Source organism: Canis lupus, chromosome 21, assembly GCF_048164855.1.
Source record: "Canis lupus baileyi chromosome 21, mCanLup2.hap1, whole genome shotgun sequence".
NCBI classification, from domain to species: Eukaryota; Metazoa; Chordata; class Mammalia; order Carnivora; family Canidae; genus Canis; species Canis lupus.
Genome location: NC_132858.1, coordinates 40,586,978 through 40,609,985, shown reverse-complemented (window position 1 = coordinate 40,609,985; position 23,008 = coordinate 40,586,978). Strand labels below are relative to the sequence as shown.

Genomic DNA, 23,008 nt, shown 5'->3' with positions numbered 1-23,008 from the left:
AAAACTAAAACTCACTATTTGTACATAACATGATACCATATATGGAAAAACCCTAAAGACTCTTAGAGTCTTTAGAACTAGTAAATAAATTCAGTAAACTTGTAGGATACAAAATTTATATATTAGAACTAGTATATAAATTCAATAAATTTACAGGACAAAAATTTATATATGGAAATCTGAGGGCACCTGGGAAGCTCAGTCAGTTAAGCATCTGACTTCAATTCAGGTCATGATCTCAGAGTCTTGGGACTGGGCTCCACATCAGGAACCCCACTCATTGGGGAGTCTGCTTGTCCCTCTCCCTCTGCCTCTACCCCCTGCTGTGATCTATCAAATAAATAAATAAAATCTTTTAAAAAGTACAGCTTTGGGGTAGCCTGGGTGGCTCAGCAGTTTAGCACCAACTTCAGACCAGGGCCTGATCCTGGAGTCCCGGGATCAAGTCCCACATCGGGCTCCCTGCATGGAGCCTGCTTCTCCCTCTGCCTGTCTCTCTGCTTCTCTCTCTCTCTCTCTCTCTCTCTCTGTCTCTCATGAATAAATAAATAAAATCTTTAATGAAAAAAAGTACAGCTTAAAAAAAAGAAATCTGTTGTGTTCCTATACAAAAATAACAAACTAACAGAAAGAGAAGGTAAGAAAATAATGTCATTTGCAATTGTATTGCATCAAAAAGAATAAAATACCTAGGAATAAATTTAACCAAGGAGGTAAAAGATCTATACTATGAAACTTGTAAGACTCTGATAAAAGAAATTGAAGATGACACAAATAAATGGAAAGATATACCATGCTCATGGATTAGAAGAATTAATATCATGAAAATGTTCATACCATCCTAAGCAATCTACAGATTGAATGCAATCCCCATCAGAATACTAACAGCATTTTGCACAGAACTAAAACAACCCTAAAATTTGTATAGAATCACAAAAGGCCCTGAATAGTCAAAGATATCTTGAGAAAGAAGAACAAAACTGAAGGGATTACAATCCCAGATTTCAAACTATATTACAAAGCTATAGTCATCCAAACAGTATGATACTGGCACAAAAATAGACATACAGATCAACAGAACAGAATAGTGAACCCAGAAATAAACCCATGCTTACATGGCCAATTAATCTATAACAAAGGAGACAAGATTATACAATGGGGCAAAGAGAGTCTCTTCAATAAATAGTTTTGGGAAAACAGTTATACACAAAAGAATGAAATTGAATAACTTTTTTACACCATATACAAAAAAAAAAAAAAAAAACAACTTTAAATGGATTAAAGACCTAAATGTAAAACCTGAAACCATAAAACTCCTGGAAGAAAACATAGGCTAAATATTGCTAAGAAAACTTAGCAATATTTTTTGGATCTGTGTCCTCAGGCAAGAGCAACAAAAGCAAAAATCAAAAATTGGGACTACGTCAAACTAAAAACTTACATCAAACTAAAAGCTTTCGCACAGTGAAGGAAACCATCAAAAAATCCAAAAAGGCAATGTACTGAATGGGAGCAAATATTTGCAAAGAATATAACCAATAATAAGTTAATACCCAAAATACATGATATATATCTTAAAACATAATATCCAAAATATATAGAATATGTAAAATGCTAGCAAACAGCATCACATGCTACAGAGAAATCATTTGTGAAAGGAAGTCAATTGATACAGCAAATATCATTGCTGTCTTACTTTAATTGTCACAACCACTCCAACCTTCAACAACCCTGATCAGCCAGCAGCCATCAACACTGAAGCAAGACCCTTCACCAGCAAAAAGATGATCTGAGCTGAAAGCTCAGATGATAGCACTTTTTAGTATTATTTTAGTATTTTAGTATTATTTTTTAAATTAAGGTACACACATGTTTTTAGACAATTGCTATTGCTATTGCACATTGAATAGACCACAGTACAGTGTAACTATAACTTTTATAGGCACTGGGAAAGCAAAACATTCATTTGACTCACTTTACTGCAATATTTGCATTATTGAAGTGGTCTTGAACCAAACCTGCAATATCTATGAGGCATGCCTGTATGTTTCAGTTGATCAAATAATGACTTCTTAACGGTGGTTCTCATAGCCTAAAAGACGAAGTTCAAGTTTCTTTGCAAGGGTCTGTGCCCGTTGTGATTTGGTCCTGGTTTACAGTTCTTTTTTTTTCAATACTCAGTGCTGCAGACATACTGCTATTCCCCACCACACTGTATGTTATTTTTAAACCCTTGTACCCTTTTATGATTTTATCTTGGAATGTGCTTCCCCCATGCTTTCCACTAAAGAAGAACTCATCTTTGGGGCCCCTGAGTGGCTCAGTCAGCTAAGTGTCTGACTGAGGCTCAGGTCATGATCTGAGGATCCTGGGATCAAGCCTCACTTAGGGTACCCTTCTCAGCAGGGAGCCTGCTTCTTCCTCTCCCTCAGCCCCTCCCCCTGCTTGTGCTCTCTCTCTTCTCTCTCTCAAATAAATAAAATTGCTAAAAAGATGAACTTACCTTCTCTCTCCATTCCAGAAAATAAAACCTCTATTTATATAACTCCTTGCTTATGTCTTTTCAGCATATATGTCTGCTATCTACATCCTTATTCTAAAGCTGCAGGATCTTGGAGGTCAAGGGTAATTTCTTAATATTTTCATTCACCTTAGCCCTAGCGAGGTGTCTTTTTTATAAGAAATATTCAAATATTTGTCCAACTGAATTGAGCTGAATAGGCCTTCAAAAAAAGGTCTTTAGAAGCAGATCAAATTCTAATTGTTCAGGGATGACTTATATCTGTGCTTTCCAGAAGGCCAGGAACAAGCTAAACTGGGCTACAATGATTTTATTGTACTGTGGTGAATTGGGGAAGAAGCAAGAGATCTTTGGATTAATTTTACCCAAACTTCTCTGCTGAGTAGATCATATGTGCTTCCTGGCTTGGGAGGTTTTCCTGCTTCCTTATAGAGGTAGGTTTGAGGGTTGAATGGTGAGCTTATGGACAAAAAGTACACCATGTGCGCGCGTTTGTGTGTGTGTGTGTGTGTGTGTGTGTGTGTGTGTGTGTGTAAGATAAGGAGGATATATGTGTCATGCAGTTTTATAAACACTTTTTTTGCAAATAAATGTTTTAGTTTTCTTTCTTCTCATAGTGAAGGATAAATATCAAGAAATATGTTTCAGTGCAGCGCCTTCAGATCCTATTTGTCAAACTCAATTTTTAAAACAAACTTACTCTAAAATTTATTTAGTCCTTTCCAGGTGTTAGCCACTACTCTATATGATTGACATGAGTTTCTCACCGAATTCCCACAACAACCACATGAGATGTAGACTGTTTTAGTCTAATTTTACAATCAAGAAGAATGAGGTACAAAGTGGTCATGTAATTTGCCCAAGGTTACACTATAGAGAAGGGATTTAAAAACATGATGTTCTGACTCCAGAGCTCCAGTTCTCCACCACAGTGCAATGGATAGATAGGCACAAAGTTAGAATTCAATAAATATCTGTTTTCTTGGCAAATGGTGAAAGCAACTGATGATAGGAAGATTATAAGAACCAAGCATAATTGCAGTAAAGCTCTGATAATGTTAGTTGACTTAGTCACCATTTGCTATTCATTGTGTAGTAGACACAAGTGAAAAAAAAATGTAGGGTATGTAGGTGTTCCACTGAGAAGAAGTCCTACTGAGAAGACTCTACATAAAGAAAATCTTTATCTTCATTAAGAGAAAATTTTACAAAGACTAATCACAAAATACACAGGAAAACATTTTAACAGGTGGTAAAACTTAAGTTTGAAAGAAGCATGTATTCCCTACAGAGTTCCAATAGTTGTTCTGAATGCTGACAATGTGATGGTAGGATTTATATTTCATAATCATATATTTCACACATATAAATATGTGAGTATAATTCTGAACCATTTGTTTGAAAATAGTTCTCCATTTCACTGCCTCTAGTTCCACCAAGAATAAAATCATAATTTCATTAAAATTTACAGCTATTTGAAATTAGGAATTTCTTTTATTAGTATCGTTAATATTTGTTACCAATCATGTAGAGGCTCTAATGAAGGAGGCTTCTGTAATGCCACTTCAAATTTTATTTTGATCAGGTTTGAAATCCTCAATCAAGGATTGGATTGTGACATTTCACAATGAAACTACATTTTTTTTTAAACAAGCCAGTGTCATAAAAATGGACTGTGTTAAATTAAAAGAGACTTAAAGGGATAATAACCAAATATAATGATACAGGTTTGAAAAAAACCAAAGTACAGAAAAATCCTGGGTCATTTGGGAAAATAGGAATATGGACCTGACTGAGATGACATGAAACTTTACCTAAATGGAAAGGAAATCTTTGGTTGAAAAACCAGATCACCTGATTGTATGCATAGGAGTATTAACATTTTGATTAATTAAAAAAATAGTCACAAATACTCACATACCTATATTCATATAAGGTATATGAAAAGATCCACAGAATGCTACAGTTATGATCTCTGAGTAGTAGAAATGTAATGATTTCTTGTATTCTTTATTTTTGCTTGCCTATATTTTCTAATATTCTACAAAACACATGTAGTATTTAAACGTTACTGAAAATAGAAGAAAGTAACTTTTGAGGACAGTACTTCATATCCATTTGATGAAAAGGGAAGTTAGCTTCTTAAAAATGCAGCTTCCCTCCACTTCCTACCTTTCCTTCATAAAAGCATATAAAATTCATCAGTGGCAAGAGGCTGTTCTATATTATTTTGCTCAATGATAGTGACTAAAATAGCATACATTCAGTAATCTTGAGTAATGAAAATTTTACCTGGAGTAAAACACTTGATCAAAGCATTAATGAACCAACTTCAGTGTGAGATTTTTCATAGCATCTATTTGTTAATGTAATTCAATTTCTAAGTATGAATCGAAATGGAAAGTACTGAGTGTGAAACTGCATTATGCTGCTTTCTGATTCTATTAATTAAAACAAAGTGTATCTAGGAAAAATGGGGCAGAGAGTGGTTATGTAATTTCCCCAAAGTCACAGAGTAGAGAACCTTTTATCTGAGGTTCATCAAGGCTTCTGTAAGCTAAATACAGTAATTATCAAGACCACAGATTCTGAAGTCATTGTCTTCATTTTGATTCCTGGTATTCCCATCTATGAGCAGGGCAAGTTATCTAAACATCTGTTGTACACTGTTGAGGAGGCTTAGATGAAGCAACGTGTATCAGAACTGTGGCTGGTACAGTGTAAAACATAGTCACAAGGATGGAGGAGAGGGAGGAAGAAGACAGCAATGAAGCCATCTCGCTTTGTATCAACAGTAACAGCAAAACATCACGTTCCCATCTGGCAGGTAAATTTTGTCATTGTCAGTAACTGTTACCACAGCCATCAAAGGTATTTATTAAGAACACTCCATGGGATGCTTTGAGCTGAATTACCAGTACTGTTCCTGATTTCTAGAGTCTACAAGACCATTAACACACATAGAAAATATACTACCAACAGTAAAAGGGCATACCTGATGGAAAGAAATATTTAACTGTCTTAATGTATGCAGCATGATAATCACACATCAGGAATATGATGAATGAGAAAACCATGGGAATTCTCCATGGGAATCCATGGAAATGTGTTTATAAAGACAAACTGTCTTTTTATTGGTCAGGGATACCTCTGCGGAAAAGCTGAGATCTGTCAGACTCCTCGGAAACTAAGAAAGCACCAACAAGAGGCACCTGGGGGCTCAGTTCATTGGGTGTCTGCCTTCAGCTTGGGTCATAATCTTAAGGTCCTAGGATGGAGCCCCACATCGGGCTCCCTGCTCAGCAGGGAGTCTGCTTCTCTCTCTCTCTCTCTGCCTCTACCTCTGCACAGAAAAGCTCCCACCAGAAACGGGATGAGAGTTGGAGTAAAATGGAAGAAGAGGAGAAGCCAGAGGAGTTGCTGTGAAGAGAAAGCACCCATGAAGATAAATTACAAGCATTTGTCCATGTGGTAGTGTTGCAGACACGGCCTGGTTCAGAACATGGACTCTAGGGCCAGAGGACCTGGGTGCAGATTTTGCTTCAGGACTCACTAGATGCATGACCTCGATCAGTTCCTTATCCTCTTTGTTCCTTGGCTTCCTCATCTGTCCCACAGGGAACAACAGGGTTGTTACGAGAGTTCGGAGAGGTCATATTTGTAGAGCTGTCTGTAGTCGCACAAAGCAAGCACAACAAGTGCTCGCTAGATATAACCCCCTGGTTCTGTTCCTGGGCAGGTGCTCATGAAGATGAGCCGCTCTATCTAAGCCAGGTTAGTTTCAGCTGAGACACTACAGATGCCTTAAAATCCTGTCTTACACACTGCATTACCTGAGTGGGAAACAGAGGGTCACAAAGGAGTAGTTATTTAATATGGATTAATTCCTGTTTGTGAAATAGTTCATTTTCTCACATTCAGAATTATCCCACCAGAGAGAAGTAGACAATTCTGGCCAAAGCCACCCAAATTGATCATTTTCCCTTTTCTTGCTTTTGAAAATATGGGGCCAGGTACAAAGAACAGAGGGGAAGAATTCCTAATAATATTCATTTTCTTTTCTGAGTACCAACCTGCTGGTTCATTCTTTAACCTCTCAGTACTGGTCTTTCCTTTCAGAAGGAAACATAAGGCAATGTATGCTCTAATCTAACATCTGAACGCCCACATGACACACTTACCTAGGGTCTGGGCATTCTCAGAGTACGGCATTTTATTGATCGATTGATTGATTGAGAGGAAGGGTAGGGAGGCAGAAGGAGAGGGAGAGAAAGAATCTTCAGCAGGGTCCATGCCCAGCACAAAACCTGATGCAGGGCCCGACTTCACGACCCTGAGATCATGCCCTGAGCCCAGATCAAGAGTCAGATGCTCAACCAACTGAGCCACACAGGTGCTCCTCAGAGTGTGGCATTTTATTTATTTATTTAAAGATTTTATTCATTTATTCGTGAGAGACAGAAAGAGAGAGAGGCAGAGACAGGCAGAGGGAGAAGCAGGCTCCATTGCAGGGAGCCCGATGCGGGACTTGATCCCGGGGCTCCAGGATCAGGCCCTGGGCCAAAGGCAGTTGCTAAACCGCTGAGCCACCCAGGGATCCCAAGTGTGGCATTTTAAATGCAGCCACCTACTTTCCTACACTTTTCTGTTATTATGCTACAATTGTGTTCAGAGGAAATGGTAGACTAGGGGTAGATATTAACACACTATTTGTCTCACATTTAGGATGATAACTGTACTTCATTCATGCTGTGGAAGTTAAGAAATGTCACCTTTGTCTAACCAACCAAAAAATGCTACTTTGATTCAATTCGGTTAAAGTTTCTCTGACAACCATTTTTCATAGACCTTTAGGAAACAAGAAACAAAATTTAATGCTTACTATTAGGGAACAGAGTTCTACCACTATTAAAGGTAATTTAGAAGGGGGGGGCATCATGAATCCTGGAAATCTCCAAGAGCTGAATTCAATTAGAGTAGGCAAGAAAATTGATGGGAAATGCAAATTTTCAGTTACCAGCTACCTCTGTCATACTGCCGTCCTTCGGAGATTTATACCAAGTCTTAGGAGTTCTGTAAACTGGGTAAATAACATTAAGGATGGTTAATAGGGTATTTATTTGAGGAGGAAACTTTTGCATACACAAGAAAGAAAAAAACAGGCACAAACAAAATCCAGTTTGACACCACTCCCAATTAATGCCTACCAGGAAGTATTCACAAAATGAATACCATTGCACAGGTGCTTCAAGTCTACATCATCAAATATGCTGATCATATAGGTCCTGCCACAAAGGGTGGCAGAGGTTTAGACAGTCCCTGACCTTTGCCCATGGCCATGAAACACTGCTGCTGAGCCAGGAGAAGCACCATCTACTTTTAGCCCCCCTGCATGACAATGCTTCTCTGTTTCTAGAAAGCACTTATAATGATCCACAGCAGCCATTTCAGAAATAAATCCGTCAGCTCAGAAGCTGTTGGCACTCTTTATTTACTCCAGTGTCTAGAGGCTGGATCAAACGGTCCATATGTCCACAGGGCAAAGGTCTGATGTGAGCTTGATAAATTGGAGTCCCCATAGAATGAATCACACAAGAGCCAAGGGAATCAAAGGGTCCTTCCCTGGGAAGCACCTCAATGGTTAAAGGTAGGAAATGTTTTCACAAGTGCTTCCTACTTAGGGAATTTGTCATTCTCCATGGAAACCATTCCATGCTGAAACATGCCTACAGCACTCTCACGCTGGTGGCAGATCTTCCTGTCTTTGCTCTTACTCACAAGGGTACCTAGTGATGCATCCATTTTATTGGTTTTCTATAACTCAAAGCCCTTATTTTCGCCCTTTCATTTCTGAAAACTTTAGAATGACCTGGCAACGTAAGCCAGCCAGCTTCTCAAGCTGAAACTATTGGCAATAGTTTTCATTCTCACCCCATTCTTGTAGAGGATGGGAATTTAAAAACTGCGTTTTTAGATTCTATAGCAATGAGGTTTCTGGATGCAGTGTATGTTCTGCCAATGAGATGTCCTCATGTGAGTTCTGGCTGGCAAGATAGGTACTTACAGCCTCAATAGCTGGATTTCATATTCTGGTGTCCAGTTACCAACTTTCAGGGTACAAGCCAATTAAGGCAAAGGGAGGAGGGAGTAGGGGCAGAGAGAGGATACTAGCAGCTTCCTGACCTCTGGCTTGCAGTTAAGGTAGTTAAACCTTGAAATCAATAGACCAGATTTCTGCTCCTCCAGCCCTTTCAATAATTTTGTGAATATCTAATTCTCTCTATCAAATCCTTCTGTTTAAAATATCTCAAATGGTCCCCAAAGGCAAGGAAAACAAAAGCAAAATGAACTATTGGGACTTCATCAAGATAAAAGGCTTTTGCACAGTAAAGGAAACAGTTGGCAAAACCAAAAGACAAATGACAGATACTTCCAAATGACATATCAGATAAAGGGTTAGTATCCAAAATCTATAAAGAACTTATCAAACTCAACACTCAAAGAACAAATAATCCAATCAAGAAATGGGCAGAAGACATGAAGAGACATTTCTCCAAAGGAGACATACAAATGTGAACAGACACATGACAAAATGCTCCACAGCACTTGGCATCGGGGAAATACAAATCAAAACAATGAGACACCACTTCACACCAGTCAGAATGGCTAAAATGAACAACTCAGAAAACAACAGATGTTGGCAAAAATGTGGAGAAAGGGGGACCCTTGTATACTGTTGGAGGGAATGCAAGTTGGTGCAGCCACTCTGGAAAACTCAAAAAGTTGAAAACAAAGCTACCTACGATGCAGCAGTTGCACTACTGGGTATTTACCCCTAAGGTATAAATGTAGTGATCCGAAGGGCCACCGGCACCCCCCAATGTTTATAGCAGCAGTGTCCACAATAGCCAAACTGTGGAAAGAGCCCAGATGTCCATCAACAGATGAATGGATAAAGAAGATGTGGTGCATATATATATATATATATATATATATGTATATATATATATATATATATATATATATATATATACACAATGGAATATTACTCGGCTATGGGGGAAAAAAAAGAAATCTTGCTATTTGCAACAATGTGTTTGGAACTAGAGGATACTATGCTACGTGAAATAAGTTAATCAGAGAAAGACAATCATCACATGATCTCAGTCATATGTGGAATTTAAACAAAACAGGATCACAGGGGAAGAGAGGAAAAAATAAAACAAGACAAAATCAGAAAGGGAGACAAACCATAAGAATGAAAATGATGAATGAATCATGTTATATATGAATCACTGACCTCTACTCTGAAACCAATAATACATTGTATGTTAATTGATAAATTTAAAATTTTTAAATGATATAAATAAATAAATAAATAAATAAATAAATAAATAAATAAAATATAATATCTTGAATGCACTGAAAACTGACAGATCCATCTTTCCTGGGTGAGAATCAGAGAACGATCTGCCCAATACTGCTAATGTTATAGGAAAGAAAAACACTAAACAGGAAGGAAATCCATGAGTCAGCCTACAGTTGAAAGACATGGTAAACAATACAGAGACCTGGGGAGAGGAGAGGGAGAGAGAGAAGGAGGGAAGGCGAGAGAAAAGGAGGAGGAGGAGGAGGAGGAGGAGAACGTAGAGCAGAATGAGCGGGAGGGATAAAGAAAAAAACCAAATGACTTAATGTCTAAATTGCTAATTTGCTCAGAGCAAATCCCTGCTTTCAATCTTTCTGTCCTCAAATATGGTCCTATCCAAACGTATCTAATTTCGTGATTGGGTGAAGAGAAACCAACCCAAGAAATGTTATTAAATTGGTTATGCATCTATACACAGTTTGCCAAATCACAGAAGATAGCCTGTTTGTCATGCAACACAATCTAATGCAGGGATAATGAAACAGATTAATCCCCCATAGTCAATTTGCCACTTTCTTCTTAAACAGAGATAAGCCTGTATAACCTACCCTGTATTGCACTTCACAGTGTACGAGCTATATTTACATATCATATCTCATTTGCTCCCGATACACTTTTCTGAAATGGACGGGTAGGAATTATTATCACTCTTGTTCTCCAGTGTAGGAAACTGACACTCAGGAAGACCCCATGTGACTGAGTTACAGAGCTGTAAGTCAAGCTACAGTTTTCTGCCCCTCCCTCAGTCCTAGGACCTTTCTGATACCCCCCATCCTTCCCCCCGCTGCCTCCTATGACTCTTGTCTGAGTGCCACACCAGCCACGCGAGATAAGGGAGGCCAAGCAACGCCTCCCTTCCCACTTCTAAATGAATCATATGATCCCACCCAAGAATAATAAACTGAAATCATGGCCCTTGCACTGACTAATGACCAATGTTAGACACTATTTGACTTTGTAGATGCAAACACAAAAATGAAAACCATTTTGTTCTAGAGAGAATGCTGGGAAGGAAGGACACTAAGATGAAGCCAGAGATGAAACTGATGTAAATGAAGGAGTTGAACACTGGAGAATCGTTATGATGAGTAGGTTCCTAGCAGAAGTGAGGGAGATAAAATTAAAGGGAAGCATCAGAAATACCGTCCTTGAGAAATGAAACCATGAGAATAGTAACCAAAACTTAGATGCTGATTCCGGGCAAATGCTATATGCTGTCGGGACATGTGGAGTCCTGCAACATGGCATCATGGACTCTCATCAGAAGATCTGAATTCCAAACAAAATCCCTTTTAATCCATAGGCAGGGATTATAGCTAGGTCAAACATCTAACTCCACTTATCATAAAGTCTCAGCCCAACAAATGAAAGGTGACATAAAAGCCAGTTTGCTTCAGCTGGATAGAACTGATAGAAATATTAGCAGGGCCATACCCAAAGAACTGACAACAACACGGGAACTTAACTTGATGGTATAGAATTTGGGGAAAAAAGAAAGAAAAAGCAAAAAAATTTAAAAAGTCGCTTTTTAACAGTGGAAGAGCAGATTATTCCCAGATGACCTAGGTATTTGTATTAGGTATTTGTAGTAGTAGCATTAGTATAATGCTATAGAATAATTTTGTCTCCCCAAAATTCATATGTTAGGATACTAACCCCCCAATGTGATTTATTAGGAGGTGGGCCCTTAGGAGGTGGTTAGATTATGAGGGCTAAACCCTCATGAAATGGGATCAGGGCTCTCAAAAAAAAGATGCCATAGAGCTCCCTCAAACTTTCTGCCATCTGAGGACATGAAGATGCTGTGAATCGGGAAGCCAAAGTCTCCAAACTCAAAATCTGCCAGTGCCTTCGCCTGGCCTTCCCCGCCGCTAGAACTGTGGGAAGTGATTTCCGTTGTTTGTAAGTCATGCAGTCTCTGGTACGTTGTTATGACAGCCTGAATGGACTAGAATATACGCACAGTTGTCTGTGTAACACAGTCTACTTATTCTCGTTTCCAATGTTGATATTTTCTGCTCAGCTGGGAAAGGGCAAAGATGTTACATACTGTCTTTAAAAAATATATATGTATGTCCTTCAGTTATCCTTTCAATTCAAATGTATCCCTAACTTCTAGGAGGTCTTCAATAACCACATTTTTAGAAGACTGGAATCAGAAACGTACCTGCACATTTCAACAATATCAGGGTTTTGTTTGGTTTTTGCACATTAATAGCAAAAGTTAGAGATTTTTAGATATGTAAATTGTTGCTGAATAAAGGTGTTACTGACGCTTTTTTTTTTTTTGGTAAATCTATTTAAGCAAAAAAGGTTTTTTAAAATCAAGGTTAACACTCTAATACTCTACTGGAAAATCATATACAAAAAGGAGGATACCCTGCTCAAATGTTAGATCTCATTATTAATCCTGGAACAAAAAGACAAGCATATAGACACCTAACTACTTATTTCCTCTCTGGTGGCAGTCACCAATGAGACCCTTCTCCTTTTGCCACTTTTCAAGGCAATTGCTTGGAGCGGGTGTGATGTAGCTACAAACAAGATGGGTAGAGCCAGCCATAAAAGTACTTGGGTCCCTATACCTCCTGCCTTCCACATCCTCCACAGTAAAACATTCAATAAAGTATTCTTTGGGTGGTCAATGGTGGCAGTTTGCATCATGAATTTTGATCTCCTCAGACCAGTATTTCTGTCCACCTCACCCTGTTATACGGACTTCTTTGAAGAATACTCACGGTGAAGTCTAATGCCCAAGGCTGCAATTCATTTGCATTTAAATCTGTTACTTCAGGTAAAACTCAGGGTGCATTAGCATACTAGGATTTGGACACATTAACAAGTAACAAGTGGTACTTAAATGTAGGATTGAATGCCATGCATTAGGAACTGAATGGAAAAAGGAACCACTCTAGATATTTCACAAAGAAGAAATTTAATAGAGGAATTGGTTACACGGGTGTTGGAAACATTTAAGAAGCCAAAGCCAACAAGGTCAAGTTATTCAAAGATCAGTAACTGTAGGAAACCACTGTGCCCCTGGGTGGAGGAATAGAAATACTGGGAGGCCAGGGCCATCTGGCACAGCCTGGTTTTGTGCACCTGCTGGGGGAAAGCTCTGCTCCCCAGGCCCCCGTCCCACCCCCACTCCCATCACCAGGACACACAGCGCTGTTACCTCTGTTGCCCTGCTGGAAATGCTCCCAAACCAGGATGCCTCCCATCTCCTTATCTTCCCTCCTCCTGCTAATGCCTTTCATTAGTAGACTCCTGTGAAAAGGCCACTGACAACAGGGTGTGAGAAACACAGTCTGAGAGCTCTGGGATGGAGCAGAGCACAGGATAGCTGAGAGCAAAGAGGCAACAGAGCACACAGGGTTTGAAAAAAATAGAAGACTCTTTCAAAAATGAGTTGGGGATGAAAGCTGAGAACAATCCTGAAATATTGAAAACTACAATGTGAAGCCACTATATATTTCCTACCAGGTCTTTGGCAACATCTTCTAACTTTGTTTTTATATATTGGGTTTTTTTTTTAAATTATAGTCTGAATACACTTACATAATATATCTCTTTATTGTTTTAATTTCTTAAGTAACCTTTTTTTAGAAAGGTGTACATTAGTTCTCTGTGCATTTCCTCTGTCCACCCTTCAATCTTTCAGGTAAATCAAAGCTCTTCTAAGAGGTTTTTGTTCTGGTGCATTTGTCTGCTTATTAAACAATTTTTTAAGTAGGCTTCATGCCAAGCACAGAGCCCAACATGGGGCTTGAACTCATGACCCTGAGATCAAGACGAGCTGAGATCAAGAGTGATGCTTAACCAACTGAGCCACCCAGGTGCCCCTGAGAGCTTCTTAATAACTCCATCTGGAGTTAACTACTGCATCATCATTTTTGAACTTCAAAAACATAAAGCATCAGACTATATAAAATACAATTTTATAAATGAAATATGTATGCATAGGTGTATATATATGTATTATTCTTTTTTTATTCGTGGAGTGCATAAAACTGTAAAAGACACTTTTCATCTATATACGCATGACTATAATAATCAACTTTCTGAAAACTGACTCCTTGATCATATTAATAAGTACAGATGACAAGAGTATTCCTGGCACTTAGGTGTTCTATGCTGTGTTAGATGACAGAAAGAAACAAAAACAAAAAACTTCATAATCAACTAACTAAATTGACTTAAAATATAAAGTAATTACCACTGGATAATTACATGCAATGATTTATGAAACTAGAGGTTGCTCTGACTTCTTGAATATTTTTCTTACAAAATATTTGTACAATCTTATAAGGAATATACTTTCTCAAGCAGCTTAAGAGAAGTAACTATTAAATATACAGAATTCAAAGTTTAAGTCTCTTTTTTTTTTACGGCTCAAGTTTTAGATTCTGTTTTCTGAAGGGCCTGCTATTCATTGCCCAAATTTTAAGAACAGAATTTTTTCAACTAGTTGTGAATCAACTAATTTGCACATTACAGACCTGGGCTAAGCTTTTTGTGACTCAATTAATTTGCCTCATCACCAATAACTCATTAAATGCAAAATGCTAATTAATGTGCATTTTTAAATCACAAGATCCATTTTTGGCAAATCAGGCTACTTATAAGTCAATGTTGATACTGGTGATGAAGTGAAAAGTTGTGATCTACACCTAGGTCGTGCATCAAGATTAAACGAAACTATAAAGGAAAAACACTGAGGAGGCTCTGAGGCAAAATGACAGACGCAAGACGAGGACATCAACTAATTCATCACAGCTAATAAGACGGGATGGAAGAAGCAGGTAACACTCTTGTTTTCTGTTCATTCAGCATCCATATACACTACAGACTGGGCCATGAAATCAAAGGATAGGATTTCCAAGTAATGTGTAACTTTATAGATGGGCACTACAGGAATTAAAGAATCAGACAGGCAATTATGCTCTTCATGTCTTTTAATCAAAATAGGAGTGCCACTTATGGGGTTGAGAAGGCCATATGGTAGGGAAGGAAACAAAAATTGAGTTCATTCTATGGGAGATACATGGACCGTGCATTTTGCATACATGATCTTCATGAACTATATCAATGATCTTGAATAGAGTTATTACCCCCATCTTAGAGGAAAGGCTGCTGAGCCTCACAGGTTAAATTACCTGTCTACAGGGTACTACTAAATAATAGAGCTGTGATTAGAACCCAGGCCTGCGTGCCTAAAGGCTCTTGCTGTTCCTTAATGTTATGGGTACCAACTCTAGATATCCTTTACCACCAAAATTTGTGGCAAGTAAGGATACAGTAAGTCCAGTAGGAAATTGCAGAACCCCAGTTCTGAGTGTCCAGTAATAATTCCCATTTCTCACACATGAAGACTAATCTTAAAACATTTGACTGCCTGCTTAATTTGCCACAACTTGACCTTGACGGAGGGCTTCAGGGAGATAAAACAAGGGGTTACCTATGATCCCACTGATGTCCCGACCATGTTCCTTTTACTTTGGTACATACAGGACATGAATTCCAATCCTAGCTCCTGCCTGAGAAGTGCTTCCGTTGGTACACGGAAAAACCAGACCTCTTCATTTCTCCCCCATCTCTCTCTTTGATCACCTTCCCTATTTCTGAGAAGGCTATGACCATCCCCTGGTGAGCAAGATAGGAACCTAGCTTCCATAACTGCTGATTAATAAACACACATAGCCTCAATTGCATTGACTGCACTCCCCCTAGTCTAAAGATCCTCCAGTACTTTTGTACTACTTGATTCAAGTACTTAAAACACCACCTTCTGTTTCGGTGAATTCAATCTCTGCCTATAACAATAGTCTTAAATAAAGTCTTCCTTGCCTGTTTAACCGATCCAGTGCAATTTTTCTGGTTCACAAGCAAGTTGCAGATCAAGAACCAGCCGACTCTAAAGGCATTATTACGTAGGTTTTTAAAGACCGATCGCTAACTGGAGAAGTAATTGAAAAACAAAACCGGGTTAATATCTACTTCTTTAAAGAACTTTTACAAATCAAAAGGTACAAAATAGGCAATTCATTAAAAAGGATACAAATAAAAGGATAAGCAAAACATCACTAAAATATAAATAAAAGAAAAACATGCAAGTGGATAGTTAATATATGAAAAGGTTAAGTCCATCCAGTAAACAAAGAAATGTAAACTGAAACTATAAAATACCAGTTTGTCATTAGCTATAAAACGTCTTTAAAATAGGCACTGACCTGGAAACTACACTTCTGGAATTGGCCCTAAGGAAATAAATTGAACAAGTGAACAAAAGTTCCAGGTACAAAAATGTTACTGTACCACTGTGAAAACTTATAAACAACTTCAACGCCCATCAATAAAGCAATGGTAAAATAAAACTCACCCCCAGAAGGAGATACAATGTAGCCATTAAAATTGATGTTTGATTTGAAAAGTACCCATGCTATTATATTTCTAATAAATAAGCAGATGTCCTTCACATAAAAGTCACATAATCAATCCACACCCATGCTTGCAGAGAGACATGCTTCTAAGAAAAGAACACCAAAATGTTAGTAGTAGCTATTGCTGGGTGATAATTTGGGAGAAATTTTCTTTATTTTGGGTACTTGGCCATATTATTTGAAGATGTTAAACAAGGAACATGTGTCATTTTTATCAAAACAGTAAAATATTTTAAACATAAAATACATATTCTAGGGGGACCCTGGTGGCTGAATCAGTTAAGCATCTAACTTTTGCTTTTGGCTCAGTCATGATCTCAGGGGCGTGGGATGGAACCCCACATCCAGCTCTGCATTCAGTATGGATTCTGCTTGAGATTCTCTCTCTCTCCCTCTCGCTCTGCCCCTACACTAGTTTACACACACAGCTTCTCTCTCTCTCTCTCTCAAAATAAATAAAATTAAAAGAAAACAAACTCTAAAACCAATTTTATCATATATATTTAGGCATAGAAAGACATTTTTACCAAAATGTTGACAGCTATTATCTATGTGTACTAGATGGTTATTACCAATTTTTACTTTTTTCATAATTTTTCTGTGTTGTTTTCATATATATTACTTTTAAAATCAGGAAAAGCTATTGCATTAGAAAACAGAAAAAAGCTGCATCACCAGCATCAAGGCATTCTTCCTTCCCTAATACCCCACTAGTTTGCATATTAGACATGTTTAATCAATTTGTAATTGATTAGCTTGCCTTGCTGATTCCAATTCCTTCTGTTGTCTTAACTTTATTTTTTAAAGATATTTTATTTATTTATTTATTTATTTATTTATTTATTTATTTATTTCTTTATTTATTTGAGACATAGGCAGAGACATAGGCAGAGGGAGAAGCAGTCTCCCTCTGGGGAGCCCGATGCGGAACTCGATCCCAGGACCCCGGGATCACCATCTGAGCTGAATGCTCAGGTGATCTACCAAGACAGATGCTCAACCACTGAGCCACCCAGGTGCCCCAATAAATAAATCTTTAAATCAATCAATCAATCAATCAATCTCGCCCCATGGCTATCCCATCTCAGTCCCAATTTCCCAGTCTTACAGGGCTGGGGTCTTCCCTGATTCCTCTTAATCCTTTTCCCCCCACCATCCACTGTGTTACTGTGTTGTCTTAACTTTAAACATGGCAGCCAAGTTCACTTTCCAGCCTTGCCATCTTCTCACCAAGAAGACATTATAAAGGTCGTCATCTGTATGAGTGGTGTCCCCTCTGTTAACACTCTGACATTCTCCATGAACCATCAAATTAGCCATTACATTAATTTGACATCCAGAAAAACAAAATCTAGGTCTATGATTCCAATTGCAGTTTCACTTCTCTCTGGTCCTAGTCCTACTAGATTTTTAGGAGGAGCTCTGGGCTCCTTGCTCAGGACACTGGTCCACCTATGAGCCTCCCACTCACGAGGGCCCCACTGGATGGAACAGGGAAGACTTAAAGCAGGGTTTATAGAAGCTTTATTCATCCATTTCCAGTCTGTCTCTTCAGTGAAGGCTTTTCAGAGGGAGAGAGTAAGAAGACTCACTGCAGAATGGGAATAAGACATCCAAAGGTCAAGCCATGAGGCAGAGGCAGAGCACAGACCACCATTCTTTGTCTTTTGTCTCTATTTAGAAGGGTAATTTCATTTCCTAGCACTACTTTTTAAAAGGTACTACTTGAAATTTAGAAGTCAGGAGAGAAGGGTCTTTTAATGCTAAGGATAGCACTTTAAAAAAAAAAAATATATATATATATATATTTATTTATTTATTTATGAGAGAGAGAGAGAGAGAGCGCGCGTGCGCGAGAGCACACAAGCAATGGGGAGGAGCAGAGGGTGAAGGAGAAGCAGACGCCCTGCTGAGCAGGAAGCCGGAGGCAGGTCCCAGGACCATGATCTGAGTCAAAGGCAGATGCATAACCGACTGAGTCACCCAGGCGTCCCAAGGATGGCACTTTTGATGCCAAGCACCATAGCAAAGCTTTTTTTTCTCTGCCTATCCCTACTTTCTAGATTTCTCTCTGAAAGGTTCAGGAGATTCTTCTTCCTAAGGAGTTCTCAGGGAAACTCATTAGACCACAGATCTTTCTGGGGGCTTGGTGGGGAAGGAGCACAGAAAGATCATTGCCATATAGTAACCATCATAAAGGGATTTTTTTTTTTTTTTTTGCCCTTTTCCCTGAATAGATCCATTAAAACAAGGGATTAAAATGTGAAAAAAAAAAAAAAAACAGAAAGTTTTATGCACTGAAGGAAAAGGTTGAAGTGTCACAAACTGTCCTCCCCATGTGTCAGAGGCCAAGAGAATCCAGGAAGGATCTTTTGATTATCAAACAAGTGACTGTGCAAGATGGAAATCGCTACTAATATTTCACCATGCTTAGGGAAGACAGCCTACAGTCGTTGGCTGGAGAGAGAAGGTGTACCCGCAGGGGATGACAGGAGAGCACCATGGGGAGATGTCCTTTGTCCTCAAACTCCATTTTCTGCCTGGATTCTGATTAAATCACACCTGGATTAGCAAGATGGACTGAAAGAATATTCTCAGGAATGTTGGTGGATTAAGGCAAACTGTACAGCTAAGACCTAAAAGACACACTGAACTAGGAACCACTAGGTGAGGAGCAATCAAGATTTTCTTCTCTGTCCTTGTCCTCATAGAGTTATGGAATGCAGCAAAGCTTGATGTGGTTTGTGGGATTCCAATCTGAAGTCCTTATGTGATTCCATCCTAATTTCCCACTCCTGTACCCTGCAGAGATTTGCTAAATATACTTACATTGTTGCACCTGTACTCAATATACATATCATGCCATCAGGGAAAGAAGCAAGAAACAGCATGATATTTTCCATCAGGGCCCGGCAGCACCGTGTGGCAAGGAAGCTATTTTTGTCTTTCAGGAAAAAAAAAATCATTACAGTGGGTAGGAACTCGGTCTACATCCTAATGCGTTGCTTTGTTAGAAAGCCTTGCATGACGCATCACTAAAAGAAATAAGCATAGGATCCTTACCAGCATCTCTCTCTATGGGAATTCTGTCTTTGAGGTCTGAACTCTACTTCTTGGGTGTTTGTCCCTCAGGAAGGCAGGCCAAAAACCCTACACTGTTATTTTATCGTGGAGGAACTAAAGCCTTTCAAAAGATACATAAAAACATCACCTTAATTTTTTTTTAAGATTCTATTTTATGTATTCATAAGAGACACAGACAGAGGGAGAAGCAGGCTCCCTGCAGGGAGCCCGATGCGGGACTCGATCCCAGGACCCCGGGATCACGACCTGAGCTGAGGCAGACACTCAACCACTGAGCCACTCAGGCACTCCAACATCATCTTAATTTTAACCTGAAAGGCATCTCTGTGGAACTGACTACAAGCGTTAACACTCAGCCTCATCAGTGCACACCGGCTTGGAGACAGTGACAACAGACACATCAGCATACCCTCCTAAATGGGTTTGATAATTCTGTCATTAAATGACCCTAGATTTAAATGATCAAGTAAAAATTTGGCTGGGCCCTAAACATTATAAAATCATTTCTTTTCATTCCTTAAAAGCAATCAAGCCATTTTCTTTTCTATCAAAGCAATTCACATTAATAGCCCCAATGCTGAGTCCTGGTATCAGGACTGGTATCAGTCCAGGTATCAGGTGTTAGAACACGAAGGGGGACCGTTCATACCAGAAATACCTATAAAATCAATCATGCTAAGTGATTTTTACACTGGAATAGACCACTGTATGGGCTTCATATAGTACAGTGATAGTTTTCACAAAGAGGTTCCAAAAATTCATAAGGGGTGATAGGGAATTAGCTGAATGCTGTGGATTGACAGGCTATCAACGAAATAACACACATTTTTCATGAAAATGGCTAAATCACTATTTACTTGATGAACTGCAATGTAATGGCTCTGAAGGAGCCATTTTGCTGTATTGGCTAAATAATGTGTGTTTACCAAAACTGGGTAATTATAGAGTCATCATATAAAGCACTGTCTGTGCCTGCCAAGGAGCACGATGAACCTGCTACAGGGTGAGACCTTGAAATTTGGCTATGATTATTTCTAACTCTGGCACTGCAGACAAGAATGAATAAACTACATAGTAAAGAAAAACAAAGGAAGGAAAAGAATTTTCCTGTCTTTTTCACTATTCAGTATTACTCAGGAGAAGACAAAAAAGTCTACTGGTTTAAATCTGAGTCCAATAAATTATTTTACTGGAAAAGAACTCAAGGATGCCCTTTTCTCTTGCAATATTTATACCATATTAATGATAGTGGAAGTTATCCACATGACTTGAGGAGGGAAATATAACATCAAAATAAATCAATTTAGTTGAAAATGAGAATTTTTTCATTAAAACGTATTGGAAAGCCTCAAGGTAAATCGTATCTCAATTTATAAAGTAGAAGATGGATTTCCTACATGGTAGTAGAGAAAGCAAATAAAATATAAAAGGAAATTACAAATATGTGACCATTTTTGACCTACAAAAATAGTAATTTCATATGGTCCAACTTAATATTGTACATGTGTCCTGAACATTTACTCGCAGATAAGTGGCTATTTTCATTTATTCAAACTGACTGATAGAAAGATGTAAAAAGTATAAAGTAATGTTCTAAAAGCTTTTTTATAAAAATGAACGCTTCAGAGGGAATAGAAATGCCTGAGACATGAACCTTGATAAAAATCTCTCTTCAGGGAACACAGAAGTCAAAGGGTAAGTAGAGTACCAGCCTAGGGTTCCCAGAATGAGGGGCTGGATGATGCTAAACACTACTGGAGCTAAAGAAAACAGTACTCAAGAAAATGTCATTGGACTTCAACATTTAGAGACCATCGGTGGCCTTGATTTATAAAGAACCTGACTGGCTTTTTGACTTGTACCGCAAAGTAGATGAGAAACTTCTTGAAAGTAAGAAACTGGCAATAGGTTCTGTTCTCAACAAAAAGAATCGTGAACTTTTTAGTCATGTAATTAGATCACAGAATCTTAGAAATCAGATCACAGAATCTTAAACTTGAAACTTGAAGATAATCCAGTAATCCCTTCTCTCACTAGAGACATCTATTTCACAACAGATTGGACAGAAAATAACCTAGACTTTCTCTGATTACTTCCACTAACAGAGATCATGACTTTAGGAGGCATCCCATTCTATTTCTACGTGAAGCCAAATATTAAGCGTATCTTCCTTATATAGTAAGGAGTTAAATCGGCCTTCCTGTCATTTCAGCCCCAGGGATACAATACTTGTCTTTAAAATTTTGAAACCTGCAGTTTTTTCAATCATTCACCTAGTACCAACGTCTGCATCCATTAAGTGCTTTGACCAATTAGAGAAAGTATTATTTTTTTTAAATTCAGGATTTAGAAAGTGAGTCCCGAAGACCACCAGGAAGGGAAATTTGTAACTTTTTGTTCACTGCAGATTAAAGTTACCATTGGAGGTTTTCAGAGAAAGAAAGAACCCTACCCCAGAAACATGGGCAAGTCCCCATACTCTGCAGTCTCAGACCCAAGCTCAATTTGATATTCAGCTATCTATATAATACACTAGAACAAGAGTTGTAAAAAAAAGGCAAAATGTATCAGAAAATTGCAGTCAGGACCCAATGCACAACAACAAGTACAGATTTCAATACTGCCCCTCAAGTGACATAGTTTTCCTATCTGTGTTTTTCAAAACTGAAGTTTTCCTAAAGTTAAGAATTCACTTATCTATTAGCATGAGTTAATCAGAGCAAGCATTATTTTGTCACTGATAGTTAAAAGAAAAAAACAGTGCCAAATACAACTGTTTTCTGTTTTCTCTGATGAAGAATCTTCCTACTCAAAAGGTCGTAGATAAAGAAAAAATATTACATAGCCCTGACTGATCTTCTGCTGGCCACATCTTCAGTGATGGTTTTTATCATTATTTCTCCACTGCTCCCTTCCTCCTGTAATCTAAAAGGCCATTCCAAATGATCAGAGAGCAGAAAACACAAACAGAACTGATTTCACTTAAGTCAATTTCTACTGAAAATTACGTCTCAAGTCCAAAGATTTTTTTTATTCGTTTTTGGGATAATTCCTAGGCCTCTTGAGGAAAAATCATAGAAACTGACCTATGAGGCGTTTTATCAAATAAATATCCAGCTTTGTCCAATTACCCTGTGTCCCTCTGAAAAGGTACTGACTAATAAGCCTTCCTGGTGATGAGAACAATGTCTTATAACACTTGACTTTCATTAGTGGCTCCTGCAGAAGATGAAAGGTATTGCTTTACGGATGAGGGTCAAGTGGCTCAGATTAAATCAAAGGACAGAAAAAATGGTCTTGGTTCTCTCCTTGCTTTGCTACTATCTGCAGGAGAGATATTAAGAGGGCTGGGGTCCAAAAAATTGGTGGAGTATTGCAATGTGCAAAATCCCCTTTTAAGTTACATATAAAATGGGATGTCTGGGTGGCTCAGTGGTTGAGCATCTGCCTTCAGCTCAGGTCGTGATCCCAGAGTCCCGGGATCAAGTCCCACATCGGGGTCCCTGTGTGGAACCTGCCTCTCCCTCTGCC

At 38.5% G+C, this 23,008-nt stretch overlaps 1 protein-coding gene across 3 annotated transcripts in view; it reads right to left on the bottom strand.

Moving 5' to 3' along the window:
- Positions 1-23,008, bottom strand: part of LHFPL3 (LHFPL tetraspan subfamily member 3) — a 559,454-nt gene that overhangs the window by 417,428 nt on the left and 119,018 nt on the right. The window lies entirely within an intron of this gene.